The sequence below is a fragment of the Crinia signifera genome, chromosome 8 (genome assembly GCF_055691185.1).
Source record: "Crinia signifera chromosome 8, ASM5569118v1, whole genome shotgun sequence".
Lineage (NCBI taxonomy): Eukaryota > Metazoa > Chordata > Amphibia > Anura > Myobatrachidae > Crinia > Crinia signifera.
The window spans coordinates 152,941,405-152,966,248 of record NC_139224.1 but is presented as its reverse complement, the minus strand read 5'-3'; the positions used below and the strand labels follow the sequence as shown (position 1 = coordinate 152,966,248).

At 46.7% G+C, this 24,844-nt stretch overlaps 1 long non-coding RNA gene across 1 annotated transcript in view; it reads left to right on the top strand.

The window, feature by feature from the left end:
- The first annotated feature begins 629 nt into the window (after window positions 1-629).
- Window positions 630-24,844, top strand: part of LOC146027141 (uncharacterized) — a 40,616-nt gene continuing 16,401 nt past the window's right edge. The window contains exons 1-3 of the long non-coding RNA XR_014454702.1: window positions 630-843; window positions 11,287-11,438; window positions 12,904-13,050. This is a non-coding gene — a long non-coding RNA (uncharacterized LOC146027141). The remainder of the gene's footprint in view (window positions 844-11,286; window positions 11,439-12,903; window positions 13,051-24,844) is intronic.

Below are 24,844 nucleotides of genomic sequence, written 5' to 3'. Positions count from 1 at the left end.
TCCGAGGTGCCATATTCCGTGTCTCCTCAGCTTCTGAAACCCCCCTCCCCACTGTCAAGACAGACATGCTCCCTCTCTGCTGTTCTGTCACCCCCCTCCCCCCGCCCATATTTAACTCACTCTAGGGACAGCCATTGGTGGGTAATTGGTCACCATCGATAATAACACCAATTTTGGACCCTGATAGCATAAATTAAAAATCCAACGGACTACGGAACATTGGGGGGGGGGGTTCAATTGATGCCAAAGCCATCTAATATTATCATTTAACCATTGATGATCAGCGGCCAACCCTATCCCCTTCCTGGTGGTCACCTCTCCTATTCTAGGTGTCCCTTGGTCTCTTGGGATGGGACGGACCTTGCACAATTCTGAAGTAGATGGTGTATGGGAGAGCAATTATAAAAAAAATGTAGTGCTAGTGTTTTTGTGATATGATGGGGGTCTTCCATACCTGTCCCTGTAGAACAATGATATGGGGGAGGGGTCTGAGGTTCCTACATCTACGACATACAACACAGGTGACAAGGTGGAGTACAGTACGACCTGACAGTGTGGAGAGATCATGGCACAGCACAACCGGAGAGTCGCCGTCTTCCCGCCAATTATCTTCCCGCGCTGCCCACGCGGTCTGCACAACGCCCCGTCCGCATTGCTCCGCCCATCGGCAGCCACCACCAGGCAATGCGGACGTCCGTCGTGGCGGCAGCAAAGCAAACGCCCTCTAGCGGCCGGAGAGAGAGCTGCAGAGGTGAGCGAGAGCGAGTCGTCAGTAGTGTGGACGTGACAAGGTCACAGGAGTCCGGCAGAGTATCGGATCCCCATCATCCCCATATATTTCCGGTAATGACTCTTACAGCCTGCTGTTACAGTGGCCCCTTACTTTTCCCTGGTGGACCCTGCCTGCCACCTCCCTGGTGGGCCTGTCTCCTCTCTGGTCGTCCTGCCTTCTCACTGGTGGTCCCTGCCTGCATGAAGCGTTCACTCTGACCAGTGAGCAGAGAGCAGGTGAGTTGGGGGTGGAGGTTCCCAAACTCGGTCAGTAATCATACCTAGCAGGTTTTATGGATAGCCATGCTTGGTCATAGATGACATTTATAAAACCAATGTCAAATTGATGTAATCCTCTCTGCTTCATCTTGGCTATCCTTATCATTTGGAGTATTAGGACACCCTGGGGACCGTATTATACCTCATTTTAGGACTCGCTGTAGGGGTTATGGCATTCATCTAGTATTCAGCAACAGGGGTTAGTTTTAGTGCTTATGACTGCACTGCTTACACCATCTACATATGGGATGCATACGATATCCAAAAGACTGACCCCAGCATACCAATATGCAGAACCGTGATAGAGGCTCTGTAGTACCCTAACCCCCTCCCTTGCAACTGCCTAACCTCTCAACCCCCGCCCCTGGAGCCTAACCCTAAAAGTCCCCTCTGTAGTGACTAAACATACCCCCCCCCCCCCTTCCCTTTCCCAGCAGCAAGATTATGCTCTCCGCATGCTAACCGATTGGAATGTTGGCTGACAGTATACCGGTGCCAGCATCATGATCACAAGCGCCATCACTTACTGCTTTAACAGTGGTTTGGGGACTGGGTTGCAGAACCATAGTGAGATTATTGCCGGCATAACTCTTATTATATTATAAAATTTCATGCCAAAGCAGCAGTGGATAAAATAGTGAAGGGGCCCCTGATGTTGGGTGGGGCCAGTTGCCCAAACTGACCAGGGATATAATCAAACCACTCGTTGGTCGAATATTGACACAAAAACATTAGTATTTCATTTAGAACTGTCAATAATGTAGAAAATAGCACATGATGTTTATGAGAGTGATATACCCCAAGTATATTTATTGACAGCGTGCCATGTTCATAGAAACAAAATTACAGGGTTTGTATAAAAAGTAATGAGACCAAATTCAGGGAAAAATATTTATTGAAGATATCACTAAAAACAATGAAAATTCGGTACTTGTTTCCTAGCACGGCCACACCGATTTACATCGGGGTGGTCGTGTCGGAAAAATCGGGTCGATCGCATGCGATGCGATCGACGCGACTGACCGATTTTGGACCCGATTTTTTTTTTTGAATGAACCGATTTTACATTGGATTCAATGTAAAAATATTCCCAACCCCCCCAAATGTAACGGCGTACACCCCACCCCACGATAGACGCCATCCCGAAGCGTGGCGAGCGCAGCGAGCCCGCGAGGGGCGGCGGTGCGCGTCCTCCGACCTTTTCATTCCCCTACTATCCACGTCAGCGTGGAGTTGAGAATAGAATAGTGTGGCGAGCCACCGAGCCCGAAGCGTGGCGAGCGCAGCGAGCCCCGCGAGGGGACGCGTATACCTGTGAAGTTATACGCGTCCCCTCGCGGGGCTCGCTGCGCTCGCCACGCTTCGGGCTCGGTGGCTCGCTGCGCTCGCCACACTATTCTATTCTCAACTCCACGCCGACGTGGATAGTAGGGGAATGAAAAGGTCGGAGGACGCGCACCGCCGCCCCTCGCGGGCTCGCTGCACTCGCCACGCTTCGGGTTGGCGTCTATCGTGGGGTGACGACGGGGACATCTATAATGTGAAATGGGTCATATTGGCCCATTTCACATTTTTCACATTTTTTCACGATTTCAATGTTAAAAAATATTTTAACATTGAAGCCTATGGAAAAATCGGGGGCATCGCGTCGGGACCTATGTTAATGGTCCCGACCGACGCGATGCCCCCGATATTTTACCTTTCCCGACACGATTTCAATGTTAAAATATTTTTTAACATTGAAGCCTATGGAAATATCGGGGGCATCGCGTCGGTCGCGTCGGGACCAATGTTAATGGTCCCGACCGACGCGATGCCCCCGATATTGTCTCCTAGCCGGCAAAATGGACCTGATTTCAAAGGAAATCGGGTCCATCGTATGGATCGTGTACCTTAACTTAAAGGTACACGATCCATAAGATTGTGGCCGTGCTAGGAAACAAGTACCGAAAATTCTTCAAAATAAGACCCTTGTGCGTCGACACACTTCGGCCAACGAGTTGTCCACGCTTGGATGGTGCCCTGGAAGTCCTTTTCCTGAACGTCCTTCAAGCAGCGCATCAAAGCCACGTTGACCTCTGCTACGGCCCCATGGCGCTGTATTTTGAGGGCTGTTTTCACTTGGGGGAACAGGAAAAAGTGCACCGTGGGCCAGATCAGGACTGTAGGGGGGCTTGGGAATCATTGCGATGCCAATCCAGGCCAGGTAGTTGTTGACTACGAAGCAGGTGTGGCTTGGTGCATTGTCATGATGCAGCTTCCAATTGGTGGCAATGCATGGATTATGGCTAATGTCTCCATAGCCGATTTTCTGAGTCCCACACAGAATTGAATGGCGTAGCGCCGTCCGATAGAACATTGCCTTTTTTAGCATCAACCGAGCCTAGGGACAGGGGTCCACTAAAACCACAATATGAACTACCCGGAAGATCGTAGGTAGGGAGGCCAATCCCGGGGCATTTTTTCAATTCCGGGATTCGGGATTGAAAAATGCTCAATCCCGGGATCCCGGGAATCCTGGGATTGGCCTCCCTAATAAAAAAAAAAAAAAAATGACCCGCCCCCCAAATATCAATATTAATGCCCTCTTACTTCGCCCCGCCTGCCCGCCCGCCACTCTTCCCCATCCCCCTGCCCTGCGTTGTCACTTACAGAGGTAGTGGTGACAGGCAGCAGCAGGAGCGATGTTCCTCCATCCATCCAGCGGCGGGGCGGGCGGGCGGCTGAGCGATTGTGTGCTTGTGCTGAATTTAGTGCACTGACAGGCATGGCGGCGGACGGGCTGCGCAGCGTGGCATGATGTCAGGGGTCACGCTGCACAGCCTGGGCGCCGTCATGCCTGTCATCACAGAGCACCTGCACACAGTGGAGAGCGGACCAATCGGCCACCGGGGGGTACGGAGCAGACAGCCGGGCAGCATCTGAGCCATTCTAAAGTGCTCAGCGCTGCCCGGCTTTAAAAAAAAAGTACATTTAGCACTGGGATACTAATCCAGAAATCCCGGGATTGAAACCTTCAATCCCGGGATTCAAATCCTGTCGATTTTAGGCCTAAATCCCGGGATCCCGCCAATCCCGGGATTGGCCTCCCTAATCGTAGGCGACTGATGCATCGAACCCACCTGGAGCATGTACACTGCGACGTACAGTCACATAAGAAAAAAAAAAGTCTCATTACTTTTTATAAAAACCCTGTACAATAACATCCTAGTTAAAGCCACTGCATGACATTGAAAGTTTCATCAGAGGAATCGAGGTGTATTGGGACAATCCACAAACCCCTGACTGTTGCGCCGGTGGATCGGGTATATTAATCCTGTGTAAAAATCCCAGTGGAAATGTGAAATTTTGAACATGTTACATTTCCCTGATCCGCCAATGGATCACCAATTATTGATGCCTGGGCAACAGAACGGTGGAATTGACGGGTCGGGAGATTGCCCCCTGCTGGTGCATTGGCCACTTTACTCCTGACATGTTTGTGGAGAATTCCTCTTCTTGAGCTGATCACAAATTCGCCTAGTGAATAAATTGTGTGCAGGCATATGCAGCAATCTGATATAAGTAAGATAATGAGATTTTGAGTTATAATCAATTAACAGTAATCATGGACAAAAGATATTCTCTTTGAAGTGTACAGTACACATATCGGTATCTCCGGGGTACTGCGTAGCGGCTAGCGAACACCAGCTCATTATGTACCAAACAAAACATAGGTAAACACTTGCAGAAGATAGGTTTGCTGTAATTGGTCTTGAAAACACAAATGTTAGATACTTTGCTTTGTATATTGAATAAATCTTTTCTCTGCCAGAGCAGTAATTCTCCTATGTACAAAGTGCATATTGATCCACCCTCTGCAGACATCTGGAAAGAAAGAAACATACATCCATAGATTTCAGTATATCTCTCATTAGCTGTCAGACAGAATCCTGCATCTATTGACCTAAGGACATAAGATCTTCGGCAGAACCATAAGACACAGTCAGCTGTCAATTCGGGAGCCAGGGTGCTGACCAGAGTGCTGAATCCTTGTACGATATATTTTGTATAATGAGGCACACAGTGTGCGGCCAATCTGGGGCACGGGAGGTCACATCCAGCATGCCTTTCTGTATGTTATCAGTGATGAATGGAAAAGGCAGCTTTATACTTTGTGAAAATGGCCGAACTTACGGGGGATATTCAGACTTGATAACTGTTGTGCGAATTTGCAATCCATTCGATTATTGAATAACCGCATATGCTTACCGATCTCATGCGTACAGAAGCCAAATAGCGACAGAAATAGGAAGAATATCTAATCACCTTCCCCTCGCAATTTCATGGACGGGAAGTCAGCATTTGCGGATGGTAACCTGCTATTTTCTGGGACTGTCAAAAAAGCAGGCGCGCCCAGGCGTTTCGATCAGCCTGTCTCTGTGTCAGAGTTGTGGAAGGGTCAGCGTTACTCATATTTGCACAGACTGGAAAAATCATTTGATGGGGAGTGAATTGTGTATGGAAGCGGGACAGGATAGCGGATTTACACAGGGCAGGTTTTCTCTCTTGTTGGCTGGTGGCTAACTAGGTGCAGTCATCTGCAAATCTGCAGGTGAGCGATCCGGTCTGAATCAGGCCTCTAGTCCATATTCAGTAACTAAATATGTTTTCAGTTCCACAGTTTTAGCAAACAGACATTCTGGTCCAAATCACCTCCTTACCCCCCCCCTCGCTCAGGGCCAGACGTATCAAGCTTCATAAAGTGATAAAATGGAGAGTGATAAACAACCAGCCAATCAGCTCCTGCCTGTCATATTACAGGGAGGGTTTGAAAAATGTCAGGTAGGAGCTGATTGGCTGGTTGTTTATAACTCTGCACTTTATCACTTTGTCAAGCATGATACATCTGGCCTCTTGTACTAATAATGTTAGCACTGTGGCATAGCGGTTAGCACTGCTGCCTGACAGCCTTGGGATTGTGCATGTTCTTTCAGGGGTTTATTTACTAAAATGGGAGTTCTATTGAAGATGGAATGTTGCTTTGGGCAACCAATCAGATTGTTTATTTTATCTTCTAGAACCAGTGTTTTCAACCACTGTGCTGTGGCACACTAGTGTGCCTTGAGCTGTTCTCAAGTGCGCCCCCAGATCTAGAGGTGCCCAAATCAGTTTACAGCACCACCAGTTCAACTGTTATTTACTGGTCTCTTTTCATGTAAAGGGCCAATGGGGCAGATGTATCAACCAGCGTTAAGTGCAAAAATGCACTTAACGCTGGTTAACTGGGGGGGATTACGTCTATCCCTAATGTATTACTAGCGCACTTAACGTGCGCTAGTGACAGCCCGCCAAGTTACGCTCGGCGGGGCTGTCCCTGCAATCCCCCCCAGGGATTAGCGGCCGGGGCGATGTATTAACAGCCTTTAAGGCGTTAATTCGCCCCGGCCGCTTCGGCAGCTCAGGGCTAGCGTTGTCCTATCCCCCACTGTGGGGACAACGCTAGCCCTGCTTCTGGCTTGGGCTGCGCTGGAGATCTCACGTTTTTTGCGAGATCTCACGCATGCCCAGTAAGCTGGGCAGGGGGGGCGAGTGCGCATGTGCGGGGCGGCGAGGGAGCCGATAAGGAGAGCCATTAACGCTGGGGATAACGGCTCTCCTTATCGGCATGGGGGATGTTAATACATCTCCCCAGTAACGAGTGCCCGCTTCTCCTCGTTATGCAGGAGAAGCGGGACGTTATTTCTGAAGCGCAAAAGGGGGGGGGGGGGTTAGTACATCTGCCCCAATGTGTTTTATTGTGTTACCTGTGGGGACCAGTGTGATTGTTTTTTTATATGGGGGCCAATAGTTGTTTTTTTTCTTGCCCTGTGGGGATCTCATGGTGTGCCTTGTCAATTTTAAAATCTTATTTAGTGTGCCGCAAGGTAAAAAGGTTGAAAATCACTGTTCTATAAGGTACTAAATACATAAGAAGTAAATTCTGAAAGGTTGCCCATAGCACCATCACATCTTCAATAGAACTTCCATCTTAGTACATAAACTCCCCTGTGTCTGGTTTCCTCTAAAACTTCAAAAAAAAACAACACACAGTACTGCTAGGCTAATTGGCTGCTGACTGGAATGCACTTACTGGGTCTGTGTTAGGGAATTTAGACTCATAAGAATTCCACAACATTCGACGTGCACAGCTGCATAATTGGTAGTGCTGCATAAATAAATGATTACGATAATAATGGATAGTCCCATAGAGAATTTCTATCTTAAGGAAAGATACTATTGTTCTTCCCGTTCTGTGTTCTTCCTGTATATCTCAATTCCAGCATGCCGGTACCTGTACATTGCAATACTTGTATTTAGACATTAACAATGTAATATTAGGACAGAAGGGATTGGCTGCCTCTGACCCTGTGGCAAGAATGGTATTTCTTAGATCGATAATGGTATACACCCGCCACTAACCTTACATTTTCTGAGCTTCATGTGCATGAGGTCATGGGTTCGATCCCCACCATGGCTCTAACTGCGGAGTTTGTATATTCACCCTGTGCTTGCGTGGGTTTCCTCCGGGTACTCCGGCTTCCTCCCACAATCCAAAAATATACTGGTAGGCGAATTGGCTCCCAACAAAAATGAACCCTGGAATGTCTGTGTGTGCGTGTACATGTGGTAGGGAATATAGATTGTAAGCTCATCTGGGGCAGGGACTGATGTGAATGTTCAAATATTCTCTGTACAGCGCTGCAGAATCTGTGTGTGCTATATAAGAAACTGTTAATAAATAAATGATGTGGTTTGGGAAGCGTGTTGCAGTATAAGGCTGCATGTCTGATACAGTGACTGATCATTTATTGAAAGGGTGAGTTTAAAATGATCTGCTTAATAATACACACATAGATTTAAAGTTTCATGATGCTTTCACTTCAAAGGAAATCTATACTCAATTGTTTTCTTTCTTTGTGTTGGCCAAAGGAAAACTTCTGTGTTTCATATTTGGGCAATGCAGAGGTTCCCAAACACGATCCGCAAGGCACTGTAACATCCAGGTTTCTTAGCTATCTATGGATCTGCACAGGTGGTTAAATCAAATAAACGGAGGTACAAATTAAGTCAGCTGTGGCCAAACATGGCTATACTTAAAACCTGGACAGTTAGGATGCCTTGAGGAGCGCATTTGGGAACCTCTGGGGTAAAGAGCCAATGATTGTGTGTGTGCTCACTGCAGGCAGTGATGAGTGGTCCTCACTGGTCCCTTCATCTCTCCCCTATTCTTTTCCCTTCTTAAGGGTACATTTACTACGATAGGATTTTGCCAATCAGATTATATTACCTTCTTGAAGGTGCTAAATAAATAGAAGTAGAATCTGATTGTTTGATATGGGCAACAAACTCCCATCTTAGTAACTTTACCCCTAAAAGTGTAATTAGTAAGTAAAGTAATTCTGCCTGCAGTGGGGAAGGAGAACATGAGAATAGAGATAGTGGTGAGAGGTTTAGGACCCACAGGGACAGATGTATCAAGTTTAAAAAAGTTATAAAGTGGAGAGTGATAAACCACTAGCCAATCAGCTCCTACCTGTCGTTTTTCAAACCCAGCCTGTAATATGGCAGTTAGAAGCTGATTGGCTATCTGTTTATCACTCTCTATTTGATCACTTTTTGAAGCTTGATACATCTTGTTGTCTGGAAAGACCACAAGAAGATTGTAATGTATTATAGTGGGCAGTGGAACTGCCTTTTACTCTCACTGAAAATACTGAATACTTGTTACGTGATCATATATAAATATATAAATGTCTGGCACCAGTAAATGTGACAATCTACATACTGTATAAACCATGGCATCCATCACAATTTAGCAGAACCAACAATTTAGCTTTGTGAATAAACGCACCAGGGGTGAAGTATTTGACATTAAGGGATCCATTATACATTCCTTAAAGTAGGTGGAAACATTATTTTTCATCTACTTTTTAAGTTATGAAGAAATGTGCAAATTAATTATAAAAGCAATACAGGACATATCACTGTGGTCCGCTATTCCATATATATATATATATATATATATATATATAGATGTATATGGTGGTACTAGCGCTGGTAGTCCCCTGATCTTTGGATGTTAAAGGTTCTTCACACCAATTTGTGTTAGGTCTTATATACACTTCCCTCTTTCCTTTAGGGTGGCAGCACCTCTCCTATGGGTTCTCGTTCTCGTGAACCCTATGTGTAGAAAATCTGAAAAAAAAGGGTGAGATGGGCGCCTATAGTGTAGTATTTTCTGAACCAGTTTCGTCTCCCTTCACCACATGTAGACAGACCAACACCCCCAATCTTAAAGGTGTACCGTATAGGGTGGTTTTCCACCACTGCTCTATGCGCGTCTTATCAAGAAAGTCCCAGCGACTACTCAACAGCTTTCAAGGAATTCCAAAGCCTCCCTTCTTAATCCACTCCTTAATGTAAATTGCGGCACATACATGTAGGGAGAGAGTACAGGGAAGATGGACTAGTGCAATATGTTAAACAAAATTTATTCACACCGCAAATGACACAAATTAAAATCCGTACAATATATAAAAGCAAAATGAGCTTATCTGGTGGTGATGCACACACGGTTGTCATCCATCCATCACAGTAATAATAGCAAATGGTCCCTCTCAACGCGTTTCATCCCTCTGGACTTCTTCAGGAGACTCTCCTGACAGGGTAGATGTCCCTCCATACCTTGGAAAAAGGGCCACTAAGGGACGTCCCGAAACGTGTTGGTGAGGAGGAGTACAACTATCCATGTGTCCTGAAGTCCCCAGCTACCTTTCCATCTGTGTGGCACCCATCTTGTTCTCCAACCCGGGTGAGATTAAGTTGATGTTACAAGACCCAGCAACCATTAGATTTTTATTCGTTTTTTTGGAACTTTTATTGTAAATGTGGAAAATAAAATCCTGCTGTGTTTTTACATTGGATTCCTCGCTTATTCCATACCTGCCGGTGGGGATCCATGGTCCACAACAAAGATACCGCTTTGTGAATATAGGGCACTTTGAAAAGGTGAGCTTTTGGTACCTATGAGCATGTGACCTGAATGGAATAAAATAAACCGGTACTTGTGGAGTATCACGGCTCCCACGACCTTGATTGTATGCTGATCGTATGCTAAAAAATCGCATCGCATACGATCAAATCGCATGCGATGCGATCGCACCCGATTTTGCACTGAAATGCATCCAAATGCATTGAAATGTGTAGTAAACTTGTGAAATGCCCCCAAATGCCATTTTTCATAGTGTACCACCCCCACTATCAACGTCAACCCGAAGCGTGGCGAGCGGCGGCGGTACACGTCCTACGACCTTTTCATACCCCCACTATCCACATCGGCGTGGAGTTGTGAATAGAAAGTGTGGCGAGCGCAGCGAGCCACCGTGCCCGAAGCGCAGCGAGCCCCGCGAGGGGACGCGGATACCTTCACAGCTATGCGCGTCCCCTCGCGGGCTTCACAGGTATCCGCGTCCCCTCGCGGGGCTCGCTGCGCTCGCCACGCTTCGGGCTCGGTGGCTCGCTATGCTCGCCACACTTTCTATTCTCAACTCCACGCCGACGTGGATAGTGGGGGTATGAAAAGGTCGTAGGACGCGTACCGCTGCGCTCGCCACGCTTCGGGTTGGCGTTGATATTGGGGTGGTACACAGTGAAAAATGACATTTGGGGGCCAATTAACATGTTTCATACTAATTTTAATGCATTTGGATGCATTTAAGATTAAAAACATATGCCATTGCATCGCATCGTATGGCATCCGATGCGATCGCATACGATTTTTGACCAAAAATGCTCAAAAATCAGTAAAAATCGCATCGCATCGTATACCATCGTATGCCACTACATATGGCATACGATACCATACAATGGGAGCCGTGATACTCCACAAGTACCAATAAACCTTTACGTGCAAATAGGGCAAGGTTGAAAGGTCAGTCATGAAGTGTTGGGAGTTTCTGTGATTTTATTATCCAGAAATCGTCCACTGACCATTCTCTCTTTCCCACATTCGTGAATCCTTCATATCCATGGGAATTGCCCATTGACTGAGAGGAAGTTTGAAAAATATGCATGTCTAAAACAGCGCAATTGTGCACATCTTTCTGGCTATAAATTGTTTCACGTAGGATTGGTAACCCTTGGTGGACACAGTGCAGCAGTTTGTGAGTTCAATCATCTCCTTACAAATTTGTATCCTTATTGTTTGGTATATAGATGATCTCTTGATGTTGTGGCACAGTGGACCTATGCTGTTTGAACACATGATGGAACAAATTAATCAACCGGATTCTCCTTTTAAGCTCACGTATAGATGGAGTGACGCCACCATTGACTTTTTGGATGTATCGATCAGCCTCAATGAATGGGTAAATAATACTTCTATATAGCGGACAGAAATACCATATTAGTCAGGGGAAGCCAACATCAACCCCCTTTTAAAAAGTGATTGCCTTATTTACAAATGTTACGAGCGGCAGAAGTAAAGCTGACAAACTACCTAAACAATTGGATGTCATCATAAGAAAATTCCTGGAACGGAACACTATAGTAAAGATTTACAAGCAATTTAGAAGCAAGTTTTATCTTTGATATGTGAAGAGCCGTTACATCCGAAACAGGGTCAAAGGTCTGAGGATCATTTTGTATGTGTGACTTCCTTTGACAAATCAAGTGCTGCCATACCCCAGGCATGTTGGGCAACTAGGCCAATTATCACCATGGACAAAGAATTAGCAGCATTACAAAAATTACGCCCAATGACATGTTGCAGAAGAAATTGGAATAATTGTGACATGCTTGTACGTAAAGATGTTAGGGACTATAATACCATCTATAAAAAAAAACAGGATGTTACCATTATCGTGTGTGATTTGGCGTTTCATGCTTACGGGTCACAGTTTTCCCCATCCTCATTCTAGTAAAGAATACACCATAAACCATGAAGTATCCTGCAACACAAAATTTGTAGTGTACGTCATCATTTGCCCTTGTAAGTTTGACTACGTCCAGGGCTGCCGAGAGGTATGCCAGATCCCGGTATAATTCTAATGTTTACAGGGGGTGAAAAAAAACACTCTAAAGTCGGGGGGGGGGGGGGGGGGGGGGTATTGTCGCGCCCCCCCCCCCCCTGCAGAAGCAGCACACACCTACAGCATGTGCTGTGCTGACAGTAGGCTCAGTATGAGCTCTCACGCTGTCAGACACTCATGCTGAGCCTGCTGTCAGTTCAGCACATGCTGTAGACTTGTTTGCTGCTGCCAGGGAGGGGGAGGGGGGGTCAGACCAGGGCCCCCGCCAGACCCCTCCAACATGCCTGGGTAATTAGTACCCGCTCCCCCCCCCCTTCTCAGTGGCCCTGACTACTTCATCATGAACATTCAAAGAAAGAATGGCATGACACTGTTCGGTGAGTAAGGCGGCAATTGCAGATAAACTCATGGATCAGCCTTTGGGGGCACATTTCCAAAACTTTGGTCACCAGCTAACAACTTTGCGCTGTAAAATAATTGACGGTATCACCTTATTAATGGGTAGCGTGGATCATTGATCAGCAACAATTAAACAGGAAGCTTGCTGGATTTACAGATTAAATAATGTTGCGCCTCATGGACTTAATGAGAGGATCTCTTTACATTTTTAATATAATTCATCAATATTATCCTTCACATTTGGGAAATTGACATTCTCTATTGGTTATTGTTCATTGATCAACTTTAATGTTGTCATGTAAGGGTAATCATGCTATGAAGGTTATTTAATAGTTATGAATACTGTCCTCATAATACAAGATTCACTATCCGTGTTATATTATCTTTTTGTCTTTCTCTCCAGGGATCGAGTTTGGTAGCGGCAAGTGTGCTAACCACTGGGGATCTGTAATGGCAGCATCAGCAATACGCAAATCTTGCTACTCTGGTCACGTGACCTGTTTCCAGCTCCTCCCGGAGAGCACACCTCTTTCTGGGTAAAGAGTATAAAGTAAGCTTGTATGTATTTTTCTGTGTGCTTCCTAATGACGAAAGACACCTTGCATTTGTGTGTGTATGTGTTTGTATACATATATATAGTAGAGCAGTAGTGTGCGGCACTCAGGACTTGAATAAATATCAGGCAGACACCAATATGGAGATCAACGTTTCAATCTGTAGTAAGATTGCAGTCACCTTTTATTCTTGCTGACAGATGCAGCCTCTATACTGGCCCAGGAGCCCGCCTAACACGCAGGCGGGATTCAAAGTGCAGTGGGATGATAAGGGGGGCCGTGAGTTGCGGCCGGGAAGAGGCGAGCTGCAGCCGGCAGCTCGTCACTACCCGGCCGTTCTCGGCAGAACGAGCCCGAAAGCTTGTGAAGTCGGGCTCCTTCTGCCAAGATACCCTGCTCAATGCTGTCGGGGAAAATGGTTTTAATGCAAAATGGATCCTGTGTCTTGTCTGAATAGATGCTGGCATCAGACACATTGAAGAAATATTGAATGTGACATTTTACGATGACATATTAGTGTCATTTTTGTTATTGCTGGTTGGTACTTTTAGTATCAGTTTAAGTTTTAGAATTGAGCGCACTCTAATTGTCTTTTGCTCTACTCTCTCTGCTCTACTTGTCTTTTGAGGGGCTAAAAGAAATGTTCAGGGTGCGCTAAGAAAATTTGAACACCATTAAAACAGTAATTGTAATTTAATAAAACAATGCCCCATGGGCAGTATATGAAGCACAAATAAAAAGCATTTAGTACAACACGTGTTGAGAATTATTTTCAAGCTTTGGTCTTTCCAGTAATATAATAGGCCCAGCGCATTTCGTCAACTACGTGACTTCATCAGGGGCTTAGATAGCAGAAAGCCAATTGACACTAAAAAATATGATTTCCATAATAAAAATCAATAAATATGAGTATATTAAATAACAGCATGGTGCAGTTTGTCTATTTCACTTTGCACTTTATCTTCTTTGATGTATGACCTGATAAAAAGACCGCAGAGGTCTTGAAACGTTGTTATGTGGATTGTCATGTGGATTACAACAATGTTTTAAAATAATACAAAAGCACTTGTAATATTACCAGATATCTGGTTGAGAAAGCCGCCCTGTGTGCGGCGAAACGCGTTCCAAAAGGATATTTGAAAGGACGCCCCCGTTACCGCATCACCCGTCACCTACAGAGCCGGACACACCATATCCTCCAGCCGCAGACTTCGACCCACCACCACAGACGCAGTGGCAGAGCGCCGTGTGAGCTATACACTCTGGGAGGTCTGCACTAAGGAGGCGGCTGCTATCGGGACAGTACAAGCCTGCTGAATCCCTGCACAAGCACAGGACAGCCGAGCGGTATACGGGGTGAGCGAGCGCTGCGGCGCACATTCGTCACTTGACTGACACTTATTTTTGAATCCACTGCCGTGCCGTAAGAGCCTTGGGGAGGCAGGACGGACACTGTCTACCTCACCATCTAGACAGAAGTCCTTGCCCCCAATTGTACGGGTACCTGCACATCAAAGCTAAGTGCCGTATTGCTAAATCTAAGTGCGCATAATAGCTACTCACTCAAATCCATATGGTCAATTCTTTGGACAATTTCAGCCCCAAATAAGAACTCTATTGGGATCCACTTGGTACAGTAGCTATTTCTCCCATGAGGAAAAGGATTAACGCATATGGTTGTGTTCACATCCCAGTGCTATTAACCCTGTCACATCAATTAATGTGCTTTTAGACATTGTATTGTTTGTGTTTGTATTGCTTGTTTGTTTTAATAAATTGTTATTCATCTTGTTCACCTTTGAGCGCCCCACATATTTCTTTTTTTTTCTTGTGGTTTTTAGAGGTTGGCAATCCTCTTATGTGGTGGCTGTAGGGTGGCAAGTTACACCCCTTTAGCCTCTAGCGCCTAAGACTAAATTTCTGGTATTCTTGGTTTTATTCTTGTTTTATTCATCAGTCCGTGTCTCACACTGAAGTATCCCGGCCGGTGGCCGTTGGCTTGCTGCACACTGCTGGTCTCCTATTGTCTGCTGGAGCGGTGAATCTACATCCATATGTGCCATACACTATAATCAGATCCCAGCAAATTAAATCTTTGATAATGGCAAAGATTAAAAACAGCAGGGGGATGGGGGATGGCAAACTGATCACAGCCACACAGTGCAACAGTGGGAGATTTTCCCAATTGCCATCCTCTGGATCCACCACTGGCAGGGCTTAAAGTGGTCATGCAGAGGTGGGGGAACTCATTTCTCTATGCCACCTTTGCCCCCCCTCCCCTACCACCATTAGACAGAGACAGGGCCAGTGGTAGGGTTTTTGACATACCCCTGCAAACTAGAATGCATTTCTGTGAGAATTACTGTGCAGGGCCAATGTGGAGGTTCCACCTCATGGGAAAATATGGACACCATCTAAGTGTACCGCGTCCGTCGGCTTGCTACGCTCACCATGCCTTTGGGCACCAGTGGATGGTAGGGTAGGAAATACCGCCTTTCAGCACATGTCGGCTCAAAGGACGAGAGGTGAACCTGTGTGCAGAGGAAGGTCGGGGTGCCGTATATGGAGGAGGGGAATGGGAGGAGAGTTAGCAGGAGAGTTGGACATTTGTGGGGTGCAGTGGTGGGGGAGGCTGGTTGGGGGTTCCTTGGATGGAGGGGGATTATATATTTTTTATACTATGTCCATGCTGGAAAAATGGCTTATTGCTCATAAAATTGGATTTGTTCTTTTTTTTTAGATGATCCATTGCCCTCTCAATAGAAATAAAACCCACCCAATGTAAATTTGCAAGTGAATTGCACATGGATCGCTAATTGCTATCCACTCACAAATCCATACACAATTTACAAAGTATCAATGATTTTTCCAGCTAACATTACAGACCCTCTCTTAAAACGCCTGGGCTTGCCTGCGTTTTTCCGGACAATCCCTGAAAACTTCAGGTGTTCACCCCCAAACTCCGGCTTCCTGTCGGTTAGGCTCCAGCCGCTTTGCAGATACAATCCATACAGATTTTCTATCAATATTTCCCTCGTACATGTTCAATAAATAAGGTAAACCGCTTGAACTGCGATCAGCTCTGAAGAGGCCTCTGCTGCATTCCCTATAGCTGGAGGCACCTGAGGTCCGGAAGATAAGCCACTTTTCTTCAAGCTGCCTCTGTATGTAAGTCTTAGTTCCCAGCCGTGGCTTTGCAAGCAGGGATGTGGCGCGGGTGGCCAGTTCTCCGGCTTGTACCGAGGTGCGCATGTGCTCATCCTGCTGCAGGTGCACCGGGCTCCGGGGGCTCTGTTGCCAGATGGGACACTGTGTCAGCGGCCGGTCTTCGACTGGGGTCACGTGTTGCGTGCGCGAGTCCTGCAGAGAGGATGAGCTGCAAAAGCTCTAAGTAGCTGAGCAGGCTCTATTTTAGATGTCAAGTTAGGGGGGAAAGACACAGGGGTGTGGTATATGGTCCCGACAGTCAGGATCTTGACAGTCATTAGCCCGACGTTGGGATCCCGACTGGCTGGACTCAGACAGCGGGGCAAGCACAACAAAACCCCTTGCAGGCTCGCTGAGCTCACCATGCTGCGGGCACAGTGGCTTGCTACGCTCACCACCTATTCTATTCTCCCTCTATGGGGGTTGTGGATCCCGAGTGTCGGGGTTTTGACTGTCGGGATACCGACGTCGGGGTAATGACTGTCGGGATCCTGACTGTCAGGAAACTGTCCGGCACCCACTGCACAGTGGTCTGGTAACAGCACAGTAACAGGATTTGGGGCAGCGGGACGGTGGAGGGGCGGAGCTTATTATGTAACAACTACCAGTTTATACAATAGTTTTGCAAGATAGTGTAATTAATACAAATGTTTAATGTTACTATTGTTATATGGAAAACTGACATGGTTTATGGTAAATGTTTATAACTTAGTAAAGCCTTGAAAGTCATAGTATATTTCTTCCATTGCTATGTCATTTATGATAAAGATTGTGAAAACGTAAACTGTTTTCAAATGTTGTTATGGTTCTATTGTTTCCTCATGTTATGCAATGCATGGGGACACGCATAATTCCAGCGGCGTAATATGTGCTACCCCAACACCATACTTAACGTTCATCAGAAGGGGAGAATGTTAGCTTTCAAATTGCGCCTTATTTATCGATTTAGGTTAAATATGAAGGGAGAAAAAGCATCATGAAAACTTGCCTTATAGAAATGATATATATGATAGTATATATAATACAAATTACACATCACAGTTGAAACTGCCAATGCCGATTTTATTTGTCGCTGTTATTCTAAACATAATTGGAATCATATGCAGAAGTCGGTCAAGGCATCATTCAGTTACATAATCCTGGTCACAGGCAGAGGTTGGTAGAGGCAGCGATCTATAACGTAGTCACGGTCACAAGCAGAGGTCAGTCCAGGCAGAGGTGTGTAGCAGCTCTACGATGACATTGCTGCTTAGCGTTTACTGGTTATCACAGCCTCCAGTAGTTGGTTATAGTGATCTCCGTGCTGTGCGTAGTCTTGGATTGCGCAGTATATAATTATACATATGCATACCAGCAGGAAAACGCCAAATATGACTAGCCACTTTGAAAGCCAAGTAATGGCTGCCTCTATGAGTCCCCGGTGGTGAACATGGGAACGTCCCCTCCAGTTCTCCAGGTCATTATTCTCCTGGGTGTCATTGCCTGGTGGAGTTGGCTCAGCTGAGACCTCATGTGCCAGCAGCAGGATAATCCATATTCTCCACAGCATGGTGGGTGTTGGATCCAAGCTGAGTAAGTGTAAACCGGGTTCCTGGTCTCTCCTCCGACACCTATATTCTGGTGTGTGCAGATGCACACACCGGCGTGGTGCTGCGATGACCTCCTCAGCGACTGGGATACTTTCAGATATCAAGTCTTATATAAATACAAGATAGTCATCAAGTGATACTCTCGTATATGAGAAAAAAGCAGAGTTCCAGCAATGAACAGCAGAACGCTAGCTCATCTAATAACTCAATGGCCTACACCAAGCAGGGACTTGTGTGTCATGCTGTGCCTTTGTGACATCACAAACGCTGCTTGTCAGCCTCACCCTACCTGCATTTCCCACTGGATGTAAGGATTCTTGTGCTTTATTATACAGTGTATTTACAAGGAGCCGGTTCAAATGTAGGAGCAAATTCCTATACCATCAATTTAATCACTTAAATAATCCAGTTATTTCCTGGCAGTAATCACCTGTAAATCCGAATTTCTCTTTGCGATTTTTTTTTTTTTTTTACCTCTGATCCCAATCTGCCATTTCCAAGAAAATAAAAAAAAACTGAAACCAATGCAAAGAATGAAATCAAGTCCCTAAAATGGTGTAACTCTACCTCCAAGAGTTAACACCAAATTACAAATACTGTACATACAGTATGTACATAGGCCTAACTAATATTATTATCTTCAAATCCATATTTTGGCAATTACAGAAAAATCCAAAGTAATACAATTGAAACATCTATTTTCTTTAACTCATTGTCATACTTTCCTCGCTCATTGGCCAAAAATAATTGCAACAAGTAGGGACCCTTCTGATGCCATTCTCCTGGATCATATACATCATGCATGTTGTTAATGCCAGTCAAAATACCCCCTTTTCCCCCACCTTGCCTTGGATATTTAAATAATGTATTATACATCCCAACTTTTGAGAATCAGAGGGTGGAACCTTTGTGTCCACGCCACAAAAGGGTTCATGTCCTCATGGGAAAATATGGACACCATCTAAGTGTACCGCGTCTGCTCGCGTGGCTTGCTACGCTCGCCATGCCTTTGGGCACCAGTGGATGGTAGGGTAGGAAATACCGCCTTTCAGCACATGTTGGCTCAAAGGACGAGAGGTGAACCTGTGTGCAGAGGAAGGTCGGGTGCCGTATATGGTGGAGGGGAATGGGAGGAGAGTTAGCAGGAGAGTTGGACATTTGTTGGGTGCAGTGGTGGGGGAGGCTGGTTGGGGGTTCCTTGGATGGAGGAGGGGGATGGCAGAAGAGGGGAACCATGCTGGGGAGGGGAATGGGAGGAAAGAGAGAGAAAGAGTGAGCGGGGGGGGGGGGAACCTGTGTGGGGAGGGGACCCTGTTGTGCTGGCAGTGGATCTGGCTGGTGACTGGAGGAGCTCCCAGTTGCAGAAGCACAGACTCCTCCAAGTTATAAGCCTCTGTAGTACAGCTAGGTTTATCATGGTATCTGTGCCATTTAATTTTAGTTTCCAGATTTGAAGGGATAGTATGGTACGCCTAACTAAAGCACATAGCAGAGGCCATGTCTGCTCAGGAGAGAGTGTGTAGTATAGGACATAGCCAAGCTCCCATCTGCCGGGCAGAGAGCATAGTAGTAGTATAGGACATGGCTTAATCTACGCAACGGGAAACTGGGTGTTCCCCTAGGATCGCAGGCGGGTGATGCCACGTTGTCAGCGCCCACCCCCTTTTGCGACCATGTTCAGCAGAAATAAAAGACAGTTTAGACTGACTTTGATTTCCGAAGGCCAGAAAAATGCGATGGGATGCCGAATGTAACAATATACAGTATCTCATCTCAGAGAGTGCAGTGTTCTTGTATCAGGGGAGAACAGTACAGGAGCACTGAAGGACGATATGATGTATGTGTGTATAGCTAACTGATAGTGATATCCTCTTGGGACCTTGTCTGAAACTATACGTTGGGGTTAATGGATGGAACACAGTTGTGAGACATACTGACTTCTTGGCTAATATCTTGGAGCACTCTGAATCATTGGTGTAACAGCCAGCGATGCCCCATTCCACAATGATAACGCATTAGTGCAGCCTAATCGTATTCTTCAGACAGGATCTGTGAAGCCGGAGGCCGCAGAGATTGTACATGTCACATTGATTATGGAAGAACTGTGTAAGGTGCCTCTTCGTAGTCCCGGTAGGTCCACGCAGAGGAAATATCGTGCCAGCTCACTCTCCTGCAGTTGGTTCAAACCTTCTTTTTTGGGTGACAAATTCTATTATTACGCTGAATAAAATCTGTTATAGCCACATGGACACAAATATCAGGCATTGTAAGCATCCTTATCACAGATGTTACGCAGTATAGTGGGAGACTTAGGACCTGTACAGACACCTTCTGACAAGTGTGCGCACAGCTGTGCCAGTGTCTCGTCAGTGTCAGCATGGTGTTCCGGAGTGTTACTGGTCGGAAGAAGATGATGGGGATCTGTGGTAGTGATCATTAAATGCATAGGGCCTGATTCAAAAATGTATGTCGTATTTATATTTACAGAAATATCTGATGTTTTTGGATCAACGCGTGTGCAGGAGCTGAGCATGTGCAGACTGCATCATCGGACGCAGCAGCAAATCACAGGAGCCGTCAGTGGGCGTCTGTTTACATGCCTCCAGCGGCTGTAGCATGGCTGTGATATGAAATCCACCTCTGAATTATGCCGATAGTACTTCATGTTTTTAAAGATCTGTTTAAAGCCCCCCCCCATACACTAGTCCGACTTGTCCTGATGGCAAATTGGAGCCAATTTCCCCTGAGCTCCCCTCAGGGGAAATCCCATGTAAATTCCCAGGGAGCTGTGGGGCAGGAGAGTAATTAAAATAGAAAACCTGGGCAGTGCTGCGCTGAGCACCCAGGGGGTGTGTGGGTGCAACGGCGGGGTGGGCAGTCCGACTCCGCAGTATCGGGGAAGTGCTGCGGAGCGGACCTGCGGCGGGAGAATTTAAAAAAAGAAATTCAAAAGATAGGCCAGCCACTGATTGGCTGAGAGAGAGCACTCTCAGCCAATCAGCGGCCGGCCTATTTTTTTTATTGTTTTTTTTAACTCTCCCACTGCTGGTCCGCACAGCAACACTTCCCAGGCACTGCGCACTCGGACTGGCCATCGCAATGATGCTGCATCCTCGCCCGAACCGTTCGCCGTGGCCGCACACACCCAGTACATGTGCAGAAATGCGCAAAGCAAAACATCGGCCCCTTGCAAATGCACATGACCTTACGAAATGACCAGAATAGGGCCCAGAGTATAACAATGTGATGCTGTTTTTAACAGGCACTGGTTTCCCAGGTGCCAAATGTTCTGCACTCAGGTAACGTGGGCTGATCCCTACCAAAGCTTTACTAGCAGTAATGCTGTTTTAAAGATGGTCAAACGTACAAGTGCCTGCACAGTATACTCACGCCAGTCATCATTTCAGGCTATTTCTCTTGTAGCGCTACTAAAGTCCAGTTTAGTAGCTAATATGATGCAAATCCAGCAGAATCTCATGTAAAAAAACAAAAATGTTGGGTAAAAAAAAAAAAGATTCTATTTCCTATATAATGTAACAGTCGTAGCACAGGTCATTGGCCCTTATTCTGATTGACGCGTACTTTACCGCATACTTTCGGATCGCGTCTTTACGGCGTCTGCGCATGCGTGGAGAACGCAACGCGCATGTGCCACGCCTTGACTCCGTACCTGTTCGGCCAAATCCCGTCCAAAACTGTTCCCCGCAATCAGTCGGGAAATATGGGCGTATTATGGGCGTCATGCGGAATGACACATGGGCGTAGTTTCAAAGTGGGCAAAACGGGGCGGAAACATGGGCGGACACGGGGGAGTACACTTATGTTGGGGGGCGTACATTCGGATACCACTCCGAATGCACGCGATCAAAAAGGGAAGAAATGTGCGGTGTCCACAAGTGTACTATTGCTTTGCGGACACCACTCGTTCATGCGGTAGGCGAACGTACGCCTAATGACTACAAGCATTAACACCTGAACCCAATAGAATCGACTCCTTTACTCATTACTCACTAATAGGACGCTTGTCAGTGCTTTAATTGAAACCATTGCACTTCAATTGCTGTAAGGGTTAATGTGTGCAATGCATGTGTTAGGCATGCTTGTAAGGATATATTGGCATCTAATTGATTCCAATTCCAAATAAGAAGTTTTTTATGAGGATAGGTAATTGAATAAGTGGGTCATGTGATGTATTGCAGAAGATACATAATAGTGGGTTGTTTGGCGTAAATACTCCGCTTACGTGCGGTAGCACCGCTTGGCTCCCGTTCGGATGCGGTATTCCCGAGCATACTCTGTAATACTCTGTAATACCGTGCAGAATCGGAGTGTTTCTCCCGCACACGCATGGTTTGTATGTCGTCCGTAAACACGCCCTGTTCTTAAAGAGTGAGTCCGTCCGAATGCGGAGGACCCGTGGGCGTTTCTACGGACGATGGCCGCACGCGGCAGAACACCGTGGCGTGCGGACCGCTCCGTAAGAATGCGGGAATATCCGCACCGATCAGAATAAGGGCCATTATGAGGATTTAAAATCTTTGCTTGGCAATTTTCACACCAATTTTAACAAATTCACTTGGCACTCAAAGGGTTCATCTACAGATACAGCGCCTGATTCTGGTTCACTCGCGAAAGCAGATTCTCTCTTTAATGAGCAAAACCATGCTGCACTGCAGGTGGGGCAGATGTAACATGTGCAGAGAGATTTGGGTGGGGTTTGTAGTTCAATCTGATATCTATATATACATGTGGCCGCACGAAGGGAAACTCATTTGATGGTCGTTCACTGTCAAATGATTTTTTTCCTCCCTTCGTGGATAAGTCTACACTTACTTTTATCCTGGACAGAGATGAATGAAACAGGGGCGGGCGCTGACGTCTTGTGATGTCAGCTCCCACTCCAAGCAGGCATGGGCACGCCATCGATAGCAGGGGTAAGCCCAGCATTTCTATGGCACACCGATAACACTCTGGGCAAGCCTCTGCCCCCCCCATCAGCGAGCGAACGCTCTGGCGAGTGTGAAACTCACCGAAGACGCTCACACATGCCAGAGCATGCACATGCACATATTCACACGTGCACAACCACCACTATCGGCCGGAAATTCGGACTGCAACACGCAAATCTGAATCGTCCCCATAATTCGTGATAAACAACTTTTGGAGCTGTAATAACATACTGTATGAGATTGGGAATTTATCCCAAATCCCAAGTTATTCCCCAAATAGGGATAATTTTCCACCCTTAAAAACAGGCTACACGTGGTATAGCCGGAAAATGGACATTTGTGCTCATATCATGAAAATAGCCCGTGAAAAAAAACAAATCCAACTGGATAAACCCCAAGTTCGGAAGATATCATTTAGAACAGTGGTTCTCAACCTCGGTCCAACAGTTCACCCTACATTTGCATTCATTACTCACTGACACATAAAAGATCCACAGGTGGGGCTAATTACTTCACCTGCGATTCTGTGTGGAGACCTGGAAAAACGTGAACTGTCGGGGGGTCCTGAGGACCGAGGTTGAGAACCACTGCCTCAGAAAATCAGACAGTTGGTAGTTATTGTATAATGGAGGATTAAACAAAGGTCTACGAAACAAAGTGCAAACATCCAGCCTCTGAGAATGGGTCATCTACTTCCTGTCTGACAGGTGCTTCAGTCCTTAAATTTGATTTTATTAACTCAGCCAACGACCCGCTGATCAGATAACAACGTTCAGGAGTAGAACTGATGTATTGTCGCTATAAATCATCGCTGTGTACCAGTGTTGACCATGGGAGATAAAGTTGTAAAGTAAATCTGATTCCTGATTCCTAACACAAACTGGTGAGCTGTCCTCCCACCTGCTGTGCGGATTGTCCATGACCGTGCCACCCGCTGTCGGAACTGGTTGTAAGCATGAACCATCCAGCTGCACTGTCACATAAGGGAAGCGCCGGAGCGTTGCTGATCTCACCCCCACCGCTGTAACACCTCAGAGGGAAGAGGTCTCTCTGACTTCTCACGGAATATGGGAAGTACGGTTATGTCTGGTACAATGTTCCAGTGCTCGTGTGTATGAACCCCACGGTGAATACATTTACCTGTATAAGGGGCTGATGTGACATGTGAGGCTGTAGTGACTTCAGGGCCACACGTTTTTCATTCCCTTCAATGAAGTCGCCATCTGTTAAGTTGTATTTGCAGGTCAATGAGACACAGGTTTCTCTCCATAGACCTCTGCGCCCAGCCCTGGAGCTTGTGAACAAAAACAAAAGTCTGTCAAGTAAAACTATTTCAAATAAACAAATTGATTGAAGAAAAAAAAAATTGGCAGTTTAAAGTTAACCCCTTTTACACCACCGAAAAATCCGGGTCAGCGGCGGGTCAGACCCGGATCCGCGGCGGTGTAAATGGGGGGTATCCGTTTCCATTTACACGGGTCCTCTACCCAGGTCCTGACCTGGGTAGAACACGGATAGGACCCGTGTAAATGTCGGTGTAAATGGTCCCGCTGCGGGTGCAGGCACCCGCAGCGGGTCCACAGCGTGCAGCGCTGGGGAAGATGTTCCCAGCTGCTGCGGGAGGAGGGGGGTCCCTGCGGCTGCTGAGGAGAGGGGGGTACCTGTCAGCCTGCTGTGCTGGGGGTACGGGTGTGCTGGGGGTACCTGTCCTGCCTGCGGTCGGATCTCAGCGGAGAAGATGATGTGCGCCGCTGCTGTATCACCCCCCTCCCCCCCATCCGGCAGCCGGTCCCTGCGGCGTATGGAGTGTCAGTATCGGCGGTCCCTCCAGCGCATAGGAACTAGTACTAGTTCCCATGCGCCAGAGGGACCCCCGCCACTGACACTCCATACGCCGCACGCCGCAGGGACCGTCTGCCGGGGAGGGGGGGGGGGGGGGGGGGGTGGTACAGCAACGGCGCACATCATCTTCTCCGCTGAGATCCGACCGCAGACAGGACAGGTACCTTCAGCACCCCTTGCACCCCCCAGCACCCCGGTACCCC